This window comes from Panthera leo, chromosome C2 (assembly GCF_018350215.1).
Source record: "Panthera leo isolate Ple1 chromosome C2, P.leo_Ple1_pat1.1, whole genome shotgun sequence".
Lineage (NCBI taxonomy): Eukaryota > Metazoa > Chordata > Mammalia > Carnivora > Felidae > Panthera > Panthera leo.
This window is the reverse complement of record NC_056687.1, coordinates 59,855,305-59,870,264: the sequence shown is the minus strand read 5'-3', so window position 1 is coordinate 59,870,264 and position 14,960 is coordinate 59,855,305. Positions and strand designations below refer to the sequence as shown.

General features: G+C 36.8%; 1 protein-coding gene across 4 annotated transcripts in view; it reads right to left on the bottom strand.

The window, feature by feature from the left end:
• Positions 1 to 14,949, bottom strand: part of ATP6V1A (ATPase H+ transporting V1 subunit A) — a 61,771-nt gene extending 46,822 nt beyond the window's left edge. For 3 of the 4 annotated variants that reach the window (XM_042903579.1, XM_042903578.1, XM_042903580.1), the window contains exon 1: positions 14,199 to 14,902. The gene's annotated coding sequence lies outside the window, so the exon portion shown is untranslated. Of the gene's footprint in view, positions 1 to 14,198 lie in introns of all 4 variants that reach the window. The other variant, XM_042903577.1, reaches the window with a different exon arrangement.
• Positions 14,950 to 14,960: the final 11 nt, after the last annotated feature.

Sequence of the window (14,960 nt, the reverse complement as noted above, 5' to 3'; positions counted from 1 at the left end):
TCCCAGGGTTGTGGGACTGAGCCCTGCCTCGGGCTCCATGCTGAGTGTGGAGCTTGCTTGGGATTCTTTCTCTCTCTCTCTGTCTCTGCCCCTTCCCCATGCACATGCTCCCTCTCTCTCTCTCTCTCTCTCTCTCAAATTAAAAAAGAAAAAAAAAGAATGACCTACAACCATCAAACAAAGGCCACTTTGGGTTCATTATTTTCTAAAAAATATGGGAAGCAATTTGGCAACTGCAACAAGGTCCTTAAAAATGTTCAAACTCTTTGATTATAAACTGAACTTCTGGGAATACATTTGACACATGGATAAGTATTTATTTCCATATGTATGTAATGCTGCGAAAGTGAAAAACTGGAACTATCTTTAAAATCTAACAACAAAAATGAAGCATTAGTTTATCTGAAATCCTACAGTCTTCCCCCAACCCCTAATGTATTTAATCATAATAATTAAATTTCTTGTGTTAAACAGTCTGCATGTCCAAGTTCACAGTATCAAGGACTGTCCTTAGCAAATTCTCTTCCAAGAGGATCCTTAACCTTCATGGTCTCTGAGCATTTTGGACAGGTTGTCTCACACAAACTGCAGATGAAGTGACTTTACCAATTAAAAAAAATGTCAGCAGTCATGCAAGAGAATTGTCCCCTTCAAAAGTAGTCAACCTAGGAAGTTCGCAACCACTTTAAAAAAAAACTACTGCTCAAAATACTTAGAAAATTCTCTTGACAACTGCCTACAATTACCATATCACTCTTCTAAATGTTAATTAATGAGACATTTTCTGGATTGCTTTGCCAAGAAAACATATCACCAACAGCCAAACTGGCCAACTAAAAACAATACATGTATTTAAGAACGATGTACATACAAGAGTCAGCACCAACAATGTTGCAGTGAAAATGCTATTACATTTGTGTCATAAAATGATGTTTATGTATTCAGATGGATCCATCTTGTCATTTATTTCATGGATTTGAATAGAAGGGATAGAAGGTTCACAAACTGTGCAAAGGCACATTAACCCAGTGTTTATAAAAAGCATCACCATAAACAGGTTCACCTTCAACTCAGGAATTCACAAAATCTCTATAATGAAAATATGACCCAGAGGATAAAGTGTGCACAGAAGGGAGAAGAATGCTGCCTAGTATAGGTGGAAAACATTTTCAACATGGATTTAAAGATATGACTTTAGTCAAAAGTTCACAGACATTTCCAATTCAGAGGGTAAGAAATCTGCATTTCTAGTGGCTTGCCTAGTATTCCATGATTAATAACAACCAGAGTTATTTAACTAAATTGTCTGTGGGAAGAGAAGGATTTAATTACAGATAGAGATTTTCAAAAGCACAGTTTGCTAAGGAATTAACTTCCTGGTATGTGCTCACAGCCTTCAATATCGCTCCTTTGTCATACTTGCTACCAGTATAATTAAAAATCTGTGAACAGAGCTGTTCAATATCTGTCTCCACTGCCAGTCTGTAAATAACAGGGAAACAGGGACCACACCTGCTTTGTTCGTTGAGTACCCCTAACTGCAAAGTAAAGCATCCTGACACATAGTAGGTAATTACTAAACATTGCTCAGTGACAATACTGGCAAAAGGTGTATGGGAAATAGGCAAGCTCATTCACTGAGTGAAAACTGATATAACTCCTTTGAAGTGCACTAAATACACATTCTGGCATAATGCCCAATGGCCAAGATCTAAAAAAACAGTATTTAGCTGAGGCCAAAGCTGAAACAAGATATCATCATCAAGGAATGACCTTCTAATATAAAAACTTATGCTATAAGTTAAAAATGTTATACTGTTAGCAGTTATTTTACTTAATATTATGAATGCTAGAACACAAAATCATTCTACAAAGAACAGATAAAATCTCCACTGTTCTGTCTGGTATTATTAAAATTCTATAAACATTTATCAGCTCAAAAAGGCTATATAACACAGACGTAAATGGACAACTGACTTTTGACAAAAATACAAAGGCAAATCAGTGGAGAAAGTATAGTTTTTTAATAAGTGGTAGTAGATTAAGTCTCTATGCAAATGCAAAAAACAGGTACTTCAAGGGACACCTGGGTGGCCCAGTCAGTTAAGCGTCCGACTCGATTTCTGCTCAGGTCACGATCTCACTGTTCGTGGGTTCGAGCCCCACATCAGGCTCTTTGCTGACTGTGGGGTCTGCTTGGGATTCTCTGTCACCTTCTCTTTCTGCCCCTCCCCACTCACTATCTCAAAAATAAAATAAACATTAAAAAAATGTACTTCAAGCCATACCTTGTACCTTATTAAAAAAATAAGCTAAAAACGGATGGTAGACCTAAATGTAAAACCTTGCTTTGTGTTCTTGGACTAGGTAGATTCATTACACACAATACTGAAAACACAATCCATTAGAGAAAAAATTGATAAACTGTAATTCATGGACATTAAAAACTTTTTTGTTCTTCATAACATTGTTAGAACAAAAAGCCAAGTTCCATATTGCATGAAAATATTTGCAAAGCATAAATGTAATAAAGGACCTATCTAGAATATATCTTAAAACTACCCAAAACTGGACTTAAAGAGCACAATTAAAAGATGGGCAAAGGGTTTGAACATATACTTCATCAAAAAAAATATATGGATGGTAAATAACTACATGAAAGATGCCTAACATCATTAGAAAGACAAATTAAAACAACAAAATGGCACTCTATACATAATAGAATGGCTGAAATTAAAAAGACTTACCATAGGAAATGTTGGTAAAGACACAGAACTAGAACTATCATATACTGCTGTAATGTAAAATGATACAACTACTTTGGGAAAAAATTTAGCAGTTTCTTAAAAAGTTAAACATACGCACACACATGATCCAGTCATTCTACTTGGTATTTACCCATAAGAAATGAAAGCTTATGGGGGCAACTGGCTGGCTCAGTTGGTAGAACATGTGATTCTGATCTTGGGGTTGTTAAGTTTGAGCCCCATCTTGGGTGTAGAAATTACTTAAAAAAAAAATACAATCTTAAAAAAAAAAAATACTTAAAGGGGCACCTGGATGTCTCAGTTGGTTAAGTGTCCAACCCTCGATTTCGGCTCAGGTCATGATCTCACAGTTTGTGGGTTTGAGCTCTGTGTAGGGCTCTGCTGACAGTGTGGAGCCTGCTTGGGATTCTGTCTCTCCCTCTCTCTGCGCTTCCCCCACTCACTCGCACGTTCTCTCTCTCTCTCTTTCTCTCTCTCAAAATTTTAAGTGTCTTTGGATCACATTAAAGAATTTGGGTCAGTCAGCCTGCTTTTTGAATTAATAATAATTTTTTCCCTTTCTTGAAACAAATGAAATAGAGAACATTGAGCAGACGTATATTGTGTTTAAAACAATTCGTGGGGGTGCCTGGCTGGCTCAGTTGGTTAAGCATCCAACTTTGGCTCAGGTCGTGATCTCATCGTTCATGGGTTTGAGCCCCACACTGGGCTCTGTGCTGACAGCTCAGAGGCTGGAGCCTGCTTTGGATTCTCTCTCTGCCTTTCCCCCACTCATGCTCTGTCTCTCTTGCTCTAAAATAAATAAACATTAAAAAAATTTAAAAAAAATCTGCAGATGATGTAACTGCTCACTAAAGCCCCCCACTGCCTAATTCTGCAAAACCTAAGACTAGGACCTGCAGATTACTGAAAACCCATTTTTCACAAGAAAATATGTAATTATTTGTACATTTAACTATCACACTCTCAATGGTCTTAATAATTGGCAATCTGATTCCCTATTTAACTATTTGAAAGCACTTCCATAATTATTAACAATCATAGCATTTTACTTTTAATAATGTACATTGATGATTGCAGCATTTTGCTCTTTCAATGATATGCATTCAAACTACGATTTATAGCATTTCAATGTATAAATCACATAAACAGCATTTCAACTTATATCCAGAATACTTACCATTATTTGGAAGTAACAGGAAGTCCAAAGGTCATACCTTGTTCCCATACTGACATTGTTACATTGATTACACATGATAGGTTACCTATGCTATCACAAGATGGTAGATCACTCATAATTCAGGGATGCTAAATGTAAAGGCCTTTAGCTATTCAGCTTCCCAAAGACTCAAGCTAAATGATTTGGCAGGTTTCAGCACAATACCGAAGACAAATGTGAACTTCTGTGCATTGCTAAACTGGAGAGTAATTTGGCCATACACACCGAAACTTGAAATGTACATATCCTTTGACCCAGCTCTTCCATTTCTAGAAATTATGTGTACAAAGTATTCTATTAACAAAATATTTATTATAGCACTGTTTCTTACAACAAAAGATTGGAAATGTCCACTAAAATAGAGACTACATAACTTGTGGTAGGATAAGAGGCTATAATAATCAGTAGCATCAAGATAGAATCTCTGGAAAGAGACTCCCTGGGTTAAAATCCTGAGTCCTATTACTTACGAGCTGTGTGACACTGTTGGGCATTTAACTACCCCATCCCTAATTTGCTTCATTTGTTAAATGGGGGAAATGTAACAACCATCGCATAAGGTTGTTGTGAGGTTTCTATGAATTAATGTAACTCAAATGTTAAGTGCCTGGATCAGTAATAAGCTCTCAATAAATGTTACAGATGATAATGACGACACATTAGTACAATTTAAAAGAATGATGCAGGTTTACCTGAACGAATGTGGAAAGATCTCCAAGATACCCCTGTTAAGTAAAAAACGTAAGGTCCAGAATAATATGTATTCGTGAACAAATACATGTAAGAAAAGAATAAGGTCTAGGAGAAAAGGAGAAAACACACATATATATAAATACATAATTTTTACTCATTTGTACGTGTACTATCCATTCAACTTGATTAAAAATATTGTTGGATGATTCAGTGAGTGCCAAAACAATTAAGCCAAGTAATAAAACTACACTGTATATACTTAACTGAGCAAAGAGTACAGTAACTAGTAATGACAAACATTTATATAAATCTTACTATGTGCCAATAGGCCTAATCACTTTTCTTATATTACTTTGATCCTCACAACACTTAATGAAGTAAATACTCTTATTATCTTTATTTTAAAGCTGAGAAAAATGCAGAAAGATAAAAGTAACTTCCCCAAAGTCACACTGTTTGGAAGCAGCAGAGCCAGGATGTGACCCAGTCTGTCTTCAGTACTTAGGTCCTTAACCTCCTTGCTGTATTGCCTCTCAATACTACTTGAAAATTACTTTTTATTTACATATAACCCAATTCTTTTCAAAAAGAATTTGTACAGTTTGAAATAAAGAACATATATACAATCAAGTTAATAATATTGGTAACAAAAGAGGAAAACAAAGAGTATCAACCTAAGAAACAAATACAGATGCTTTATACATGCAAGGAATCCAACTCTAAAGCAGCTGCCATGTTCTATCACAGCCTGAATGATTTAAGTTCAGCCTCTTAAAAGAACTGAAATAAAGTATTAAATAATTGTAAATACTTTTAATTTTGCCTCTTTAAAGACATTCTTATTTGAGGGGCACCTGGCTGGCTCAGTGGGTAGAGCATGTGACTCTTGATCTCAGGGTCATGAGTTCAAGCCCCACAATGGCAGTGAAGCTTACTTTAAAAAAAAAAAAAGAAAAAGAAAAGAAAAAAGACATTCTTATTTGAAGCCTTCCTAAGGAGAATTACTCATGTACCTAGGGTTTTGTTTTGTTTTGTTTTTATTAACTAAAACAAAATGTTTATTTGCAACCCGATCTGTTAATGCCTATGATTTTCCTACACATTTTTAATGACAATTTCTTACTGGATACCCAATGGTTATCACATATACAAAATTAAGGAGAATTTATGGTGTTATCAGGATAAATAACACACTTTCATCTCAGACATCACACTAATTAAGGCAAAAAATATTTCAGACATTTGCCATTTCTGGTCAAGTGGTATTTCCCCCCTTATTGATTCCTTCTTTGACCTATCAGAACTTTTATTTTTTAAAATGTTAATAGTTTTGGGGCGCTTGGGCGGCTCAGTAAGTTAACTGTCCGACTTCAGCTCAGGTCGTGATCTCGTGGTTCACGAGTTTGAGCCCCACATTGGGCTCGGTGCTGACAGCTCAGAGCCTGAAGCCTGCTTCAGATTCTGTGTCTCCCTCTCTCTCTCTGCTCCTCCCCAGCTTTTGCTCTGTCTCTCTCTCTGTCTCAAAAATAAATAAAAACATTAAAAAAATAAAACGTTAACAGTTTTTTTTTCTAATAACAAACACTACATATTTCTTGTAAAAATAAAAACACATAATATAGGAAACTGTAAGGAAAAAAGTAAAAATCACCTGAAATGCCCATCCAACCACTCTGAGATGGCTGCTAAACATTCTGGTGACTATCCGTTCCTGTAATTCATCTTGTAGACACACAAACAGGTAGTTTTACATACATATGTTATTGTGGATACCCTTTTTTCTTTCCTTCTTTTTTCTTTTGCTTATTTCCTCCCTCCAATGTTAACAACTGTACAAGCATATACAAAACTCAAAGTGTTTTTTCAACTGTTCTATAAAAATGGGATCTCATTATATACATTTCTCTAACTTTGCCTTTGTTACTTAAGATACATGATGGAGATCCTTTCAACTCATCAGTATAGATTTAACTCCCATTTTTTAATAACTGCAAAAATATTCCATGATATGCCTGTGCCATGATTTATACAACAATATCCTATTGACAGGCATTCCCTTTGTTCCCAGGCTTTTGCTACTACAAAACATTGCTGCAATCAACATTCACCTAAATGCATGCTTGGTTACTGGTATTTCTTTTTATTCTTTTTTTTATTTTTGAGAGAGAGGGAGGACCGAGGATTGGAAGTGGATTCTGCACTGACAGCAGTGGGCCTGATGAGGGGCTCCAATTCATAAACCATTAGATAATGACCTGAGCTGAAGTTGGATGTTCAACCAAGTGAGCCACCCAGGCACCCCTGGTGTTTTTCTTTTTAGTTTTTTTTTAATGTTTATTTATTTTTGAGAGAGAGAGAGAGAGAGAGAGCGAGAGCGAGCACGAGCAGGGTGAGGGGCAGTGAGAGGGAGACACGGAATCTGAAGTAGGCTCCAGGCTCTGAGCTGTCAGCACAGAGCCCGACACGGGGGGCTCGAACCCACGAGCCATGAGATCATTACCTCAGCTGAAGTCGGATGCTCAACCAACTGAGCCACCCAGGCACACCTGGTGTTTTTATTTCTAAGGAAAAGATTCCATGGAGTGGGAATGTTGAATGGAAGAACATATATTTTCAATATTAACAGGTATTGCCCTAATTATTTACTAAAAAAAAACTTGTAACAATTCACATCTCCACTAGCATCTTATGAGAAAATCCTTTACCGCAGAACCCTACGAGCAGTAGGTTTACCACATAATTTTTGCTAGTCATAAAATAATATTTCATTGTTAGCATATCAATTACTAGTGAAGTTATACATTTTCCTTTAAGTATGCTGAATGTTTGGATTTCTCTTCTATGAAGTTCTGGTCATATGCTTACCCATGTTTCTATTGTGTGGACTTTTACTTAACATGCAATAGGTCTTATAAGTGTTAACTCTTTATCTGTTACACTCTGTATTTGTTATTTCAAACATTTTTTTTTTCAATTCGCCTTTTGTCCTTTATCTTTGCCACTTAAAACTACCACATCTAGACTATATGTATAAAGAAAATTCAATAGATTAATATTTTAAATATTTTATTGTTTACATTTAAGCTTTTAATCCCTCCAAAATTGTTTTGTGTGGGTATGCTGCAAAGCAGCAGCTCAATTTTATTTTCTTCTAGACAGACAAGTTATATCAGTTATATTTATTATATACGCACCATTTTCTCCCAGTGGGTTGAAATATCACTTTGTCAGATATTAAATTGCTTTATATGCTAGGATTTACTTCTGCTTTTAAAATTTTGCTGTGCTTATATAAGCCTAAAAATATGTCTGGACCCATAAAATTAAATAACTTATTCAGTTATCTGGATAAGTTGAAACATTTTCATTTAAGATATTCAGAGAATTAAGAAGAAATCATTATTTAAATGTTTTAATTCTTTATATCAAATTAAAAAGAAAATGCTAGTGCCCAAAGCAATAACTATTCATTGTAGAAACTCAAGTATACAAAAGGTAAAGTAATAAATTCTAAGTCTTTCTTTAATCTCCTAATCCAGAGATAATCACTTATTTTGATGCATTTTCTTCCAACTTTTCCAATAAGTATATACAATTACTACTACATAGTTCTTTTTTTAATCATGCTGTTTCTTGAATTTTATGAATATTTTCCAATGTCTTCTCTATTTTACTTAAAAAAAAATTTTTTTTAACGTTTATTTATTTTTGAGACAGAGACAGAGCATGAACAGGGGAGGGGCAGAGAGAGAGGGAGACACAGAATCCGAAACAGGCTCCAGGCTCTGAGCTGTCAGCACAGAGCCCGACGCGGGGCTCGAACTCACGGACCGTGAGATCATGACCTGAGCCGAAGTCGGACGCTCAACCGACCAAGCCACCCAGGCGCCCCTCTATTTTACTTTAAAAAAACACTCCATTGGGGTGCCTGGGTGGCTTAGTCAGGTTGAGTGCCTGACTCTTGATTTTGGCTCAGGTCATGATCCCAGGGTTGTGGGTGCTCAAGCCCCACACAGGCTCTGTGCTGAGTGTGGAGACTGCTTGGGATTCTCTCTCTCTTTCTCTCTCTCACTCACTCCCCTTCCCTTGCTCTCTCTTTCAAATAAAAAAGATAAAATAAAAAAATAATAAAATAACACTCCTATTTAAAAAATTTAACTAAGAAATAACTAAAACAAAACATAAAGTCTGGTTGCTTTTCAGCATTCAGACATATCTGGAGCTCTTCTGCATCATACCATTTATTTTCAATAAAATATGCTTACTTAATTTTCAGAAAAGAAAGAAAACATGACATGTTGTAGGTATAATTTTTAAAAAGGTTTATCACCGGAACAATAGCTTTTTTAAGTTTATTTGTTTATTTATTTATTTTGAGAGAGACAGTGCAAGTGAAGGAGGGGCAGGGGGGTGGTGGGGTGGGGGTGGGGGACAGAGAATCCCAAGCAGGTTCCGCACTGTCAGCATGGAGCCTGACATGGGGCTTGAACTCACAAACTGTGAGATCATGACCTGAGCCGAAACCAGGAGCCAAGATACTTAAGTGAGCCACCCAAATGCCCCAAAAGAACAATAGTTTTTATAGGTAACATTAAGATTCAAAACTGAAAATTTTACTGTTAGAAGCTAGTTATATTGATACCAATAAAAACCAACAACAAAAATCGCAGGTTAAATCTGAAAATACCTATGAATACCAATTTTTAAAAATAGTCTAATGACAGTTGTGAAACTTATTAACTACAGATAACTACAAATATAAAAAGGAGTTTCAAATAAATTAATCATTAATTTCACTCACAGTAGTTAATTTTAAAAATGGCTTTGTGAGTTTCAAGTAAAAAGAAGAATCTATACTGTGAAAATATACATTCATTCCAGCTACCTTTATAAATACAAACTCACAAAAAATATATATGTATTTATTTACACTATATATAATATGTATGCACTACATACATAAAAGAATACACTTATACAAACCAGAGCCAGTTCCATTTCACAAGAGGAAAAAACAGAACTGTAAAACTTTAAAAGTTTCTACAAAAAGAAATTAAATGGAAAACACTGACAATTTATTTCACCAAATACAGAAGTTGACATTAAAGAAAATTCAATAGTCTCTTAATAAAATCTTTCCTTAGAACAAATGAGTAATAATTTTTCAGGATTAAGGTGAAACATAAACTCATGATAACTATACTTCAATTATTATTTAATTTACTGATATTTTTTTCCAATACAAAGCCACTAATCTTTGTGAATCATCAATGTAGAAGGGAGAATATTTCACTTCAGTTCATGTCTCCATTATATTCTCTATATACCTGTCTACTTCATCTGAGGATAAAAATAAGATATAAAAACATGTAAAAGGCAAAATTTTTAAACATAAACATAATCTCAAAGTCCCTGCTCTATAGCTCTGTACAAAAAAAATTTTTTTTTTAATTTGAGAGAAAGAGAGAGAGAGCAAGAATGCAAGCTGGGGAGGGGGGCAGAGGAAGAGAAAGCGGGAATCTTAAGCAGGCTCCATGCTCAGCGCACAGCCCGATAAGGGGTTGGATCCCACAACTCCAGGATCATGACCTAAGCAGAAATCGAGTCGGACGCTCAACCGACCGAGCCATGCAGGCACCCCATTAGCTCCATACAATTTTAACATATTTCTATAACACACTGTAGGACTAAAAATTTAGAAACAGAAGAACTACTTCCTTAAATTGATTCCAATATTAATAAACATAAGCTTTGGAAAATCTCTAAAGTATTAAGTCACTGCAGTTGCCAAAATAATGGGACTTATGTTGATATTTCTCAGCTTCTATTGATAAATCTGTTTTAGAATCTTTGCTGTAAGTACATTTTTCTTGGTCCTCTATTTTTTGGTAATAGCATCATTTCAAATTCTACTTGTTTCTCCACCCCCAAACCTGTTCCTGAATTTATAGGATGTCTTAAGTCTCCTTTAAAAATTCAATACATAAAACCAAGCCAGACATGAGTAAAGTTAACAAAATTTACAAAGTATGTACTAGGCTTCCTGCATTCATGATCTAATTTAATGGCACTTATGAGATAAATATAAGAAAATTTAAATTTAAGGGTTCCTGGGTGGCTCAGTCGGTTAAGCGTCCGACTCTTGATTTCAGTTCAGATCATGATCTCACAGTTTGTGGGTTCGAGCTCCTCATCGGGCTCTGTGCTGGCAGTGTGGAGCTTGCTTGGGATTCTGTCTCCCTCTACCTCCCTCTCTCAGAGTAAATAAATAAACTTAAAAAGAATATACATCTATAGAACACTTTAGCTTAAATTAAGTAAATTGTCCAAGGTCACACAGCCTAAAGTAGTGGTAGGGCCAGAACATGCACCCAGGTCTATATGATTGGGAAACCTATTCTCATAAAGCCTACATTATATTGCTTTACATTTAAATACCACTTAGTTTTTAAAATACTTTCACATAGATTATCTAGGATTTATATCACTTGAACTCACAATACCTGTGAGAGAATTCCTAAGTATCAAATTCTAAGCCCCTACTCCCAACTTTATTTAAAAAAACATGTAAATAAAGCGGTAGGGCTGAATGATGATCTTCTGATTTTAACTCTAGTGCTATAACACTTGTAGCCTAACAGAAAACCATATTTTTAAGTACAACTCACTGTTCTTCCCTTCCCTTTCATACTTGGATGATAACCATACTTATTAGTAACCATATGCTGTGAAAATAAGTTGGTCAGTGCATTAATAAAACCTATCTGGTTTATCTCCATTCCTCTGACCATGATTTAGATGGTTATTATTACCAATTTATATTTGAAAACTAATACCTAGTGCACAACCTTAGAAGGAGCTATGATTTGCAACAGGTTTAAAAATAGTTTAATCTTCCCGTTCAATTGTCACTCATTCAATAAACAATTTACTAAGGACCCATCGGGTACTTCAGCATCCTGGTTCTGAAGACACAACTGTAGAGACACTATCCTTGAACTCCTAGGAGCTTTATGGTTTACTAAAGGAAAGCCCAGACAACAGTAATTAAATACAATGTGCTAAAAGTGAAAACAGAATAGAAAATATTGTGTAATAGTCTATAGGACCAAATGTCTAGTTCTGCCAATAGGGGGAGAAAACACATTCTTGGTGGTGGTGATAATCTACAAAGGCAGTGAAATATAAGAAAGACTTCAGAGTAAGCACACAAGCAGTGTCAGGGACCTTAACACAGAAACTCTTGTGGGTCATTTACTGTTGGACTACAGCACAATTCCCTAATGAATGTTAAGGCTTCTCCATGTAATACTCATAAACTGATAAAGCTAGTTTCAGATATGTCTTCCTAGCTTCAAATCACTTGTTTGTTTCTGTGTGAATTATGCATAATGTTAAAGCTCTTTTTCACATTCAACTTGAGGAGCAATTTAGTCACCAATTCCTGCTTCCAATTTCATTAGTGGTGTAAGCTACTGCTTTCATAGTTCCCTAAAATTGGGGAAATTGTGCGGTAAAATTGCAGACTCATTCACAACCTCTTTCATATTGACATTTTCTCCTCTAGTACTCAATGCTCTTTAGCTGGTTTTCTCTTTCCTACTTTGGTCTCACCCAGACAGGACTGGTTTGGACTTCTAGGGCTCTTAAAAAATGTGTCCTATTTGGTGGAATGTCACCTGGCCAATGAAGCAACACTGCTTATGTTTTTCTCTCCTCTAGAGATCAGGGAACTTCACTCTGGAGCAAATTAATGGATGGAACTATATTTATATTCGTAGCAGGCATGGCTACATAAACACACCAATAGATTAGGAAAATAGCACCAAATGCTGAAACTGTAAATCAGAATAGTGGTCTTCTTTATTACTTAGGGAAAGCAAAAAACATTTTTAAAGTTAAGTTTTCTAGCAAGAAGCATCCATAGATCAGTTTTTCGATTTTGAAATTACTATAAAAATATTTTGATAAATTAATATTATGCTAAAATTTTTAACCTTTTGTTCACTTTAACAAAATCAGTTTATTGTAGAGAATTTGGATGATATAAAAAACCAAAACCATTCACATCCACTACTCAAAAACAGATTCCATCTTTCTCACTTTTCAGCTTTTTAATGGATTCTTCCATTACACTGACTAGAAAATTACAAGGTTTAATAGAGAATATGACTTTTCAGATTTTAAAAAAGTGTAACTTAAATTTTAAAAATCAAATCTGTCATTTTTTGTAAGGCCTTTCAATTTAAAAGAACCAGAAGATTTCCTGAGTTTGAGGTGTAAATAAAAGAGTTTAACCCCAAACTGAAAAACACTCTTCCCTAAATCACACTGTTTGGGGTCAAAACACTGGTTACTACATTACATATGAAATGGGATTACATTGGGTTGGGCAAAACCTAAGCAAAATAGTTTCTGCATTTTCACAAAACACTATTCATCAAAATCTGAAGAAGTCCCTTGGAGTTACACAATAGGGAAAGCTAAGAGGGAATACAAGTGCTACTTAATATAAATTTATTACTGGTCAAGGAATTGATTGGGAGTGGTGATTAAGTAGGATTTTAGGGAGAAATGGCAAAAAAAAGAATGTCAAAGGTTGAAAATATGAAGTAAACAATATCTCGACTTAACCTCCCTACCTTTAAGTTTCAGGTCAAATACATTTGGTTTAATTATATTTCCAACCCATCAGTTTCTTAAGAATTACTTCCCGTTCGGGGAAACCTAGTCACTTTCCCATAAGCTAGTCTGGGTCTCCTGTAGAGCAAGAAGCCGCAACACCATCATCTTTCAACAACTCGCCATTCAATTGAGACTGTCGCATTACCAACACCTCCTGTTTTGAAGATAGTATATCTTTATTGTTTCAACTGTTTTCTCCCTTCCTGCACCATAACATCAGAGAAGAGAAAGGTAAAAGGCCCTTCCAGGCCCAACCAAAGTACGTGAACATCTACAAAACGCCTCTCGCAGGGATGTCAGATAAAAAACTCAGAATGACTGAGAAAGCACATTCGGAAGAAAGCTTTACAGTGACTCCGCAGTGAGGGCCACATCAGTGACATTCTCTCCCAAGCCTGTCTCATCGGATACGCCTCTGCCTCCAGGGTTTTTCCTACCTCCCCGGCTCCCCAGCCGGCGGCTGAAGATACAGAGTAGGGCCTCTGCCAAAGAATGGGCTTTCGGAAACAGGACCTGAAGACTACTGCAGACCCTGAGAAATGGCTGAACCAAAACCACTACAGTAAGCCCCTGACTCCAAGTAGGGAACCATAATGGCCGCACTCATCCCCAACCCCAGGAAAGGTGGACATCTCACTCCTAGGATGCGGGGGCGACCACAGTAGGGGAAGCGAGGGTCAGGAGAACTGGAGAAAAGAGCTCCCAGTCAGTGCAGGATGACAGCGGGGAAGAAGCCCTGGACAACTGAGGCCTCCGTTCACACTTTCCCTTCTCTTCCTCTTCCCACCCCTTGTCCTATCCCCACCAGTCACCGATTACCGGTCGCCGCTCACCTGCCCGGGCGCGAGGTGCAGAAGCAGTACCGATCACGGAGCAGAGGCTCTGTCACTGCGGGAGGGGAAATCTTCAGCTGCAGAGAGGGGCGGGCCTAGACAGTCACGTGACCTCGAGCTCCGCCCCGCCGTCCCAGGCGGGCGTGATGCATTTTGGGGGCTTATATTTTTGCGGATCGTTGGAACATTAATGTTCTTGCGATTAGAGAAAAAAACACACAAAAAATCACAAAGACTACGTCGTAAACTGTAATGTAGCAGGCGGCGTGAAACAGGTTAAAGTGCATTGCTAAGGAAGTGACGTTTATGCTACGATCTAGGGACCGGAAATAGCGATAGCGTTGTCCCACAGTGGCTGGCCGGTGAAATCCCAGGTTTAATCCCAGGCGATCACATGATCTCAAAATTTGGATCGTGCTGGACGGAGGCCAAATTATCTGGACGATTGTTAATTACGCTAGTCTTAAAAACATCTCATTAGTTTGAGTCTACCCCAGATTTCTTTACATTTAGAAGAACAATCTTTATAAAATCTTATTAGGAGACAGTGTTTGAAGGTCATTCTAGGGACTACCCACTGGAAGAACGGGGTCGAGAAAGGTAGATCTGGCTAAAGTGAGAGAAGAGAGGGAGGGGTGGAAAAATCCGGATTTTACCGCCAGGGCCTACCGGGCAAGCCCCACAAGTAGTGTCGTAAGGGATGGGAGGAGAAAGATGACGCGAGAAGCCACAGCCCAGTAGGAAAATGGAGGTCGTGAAGTA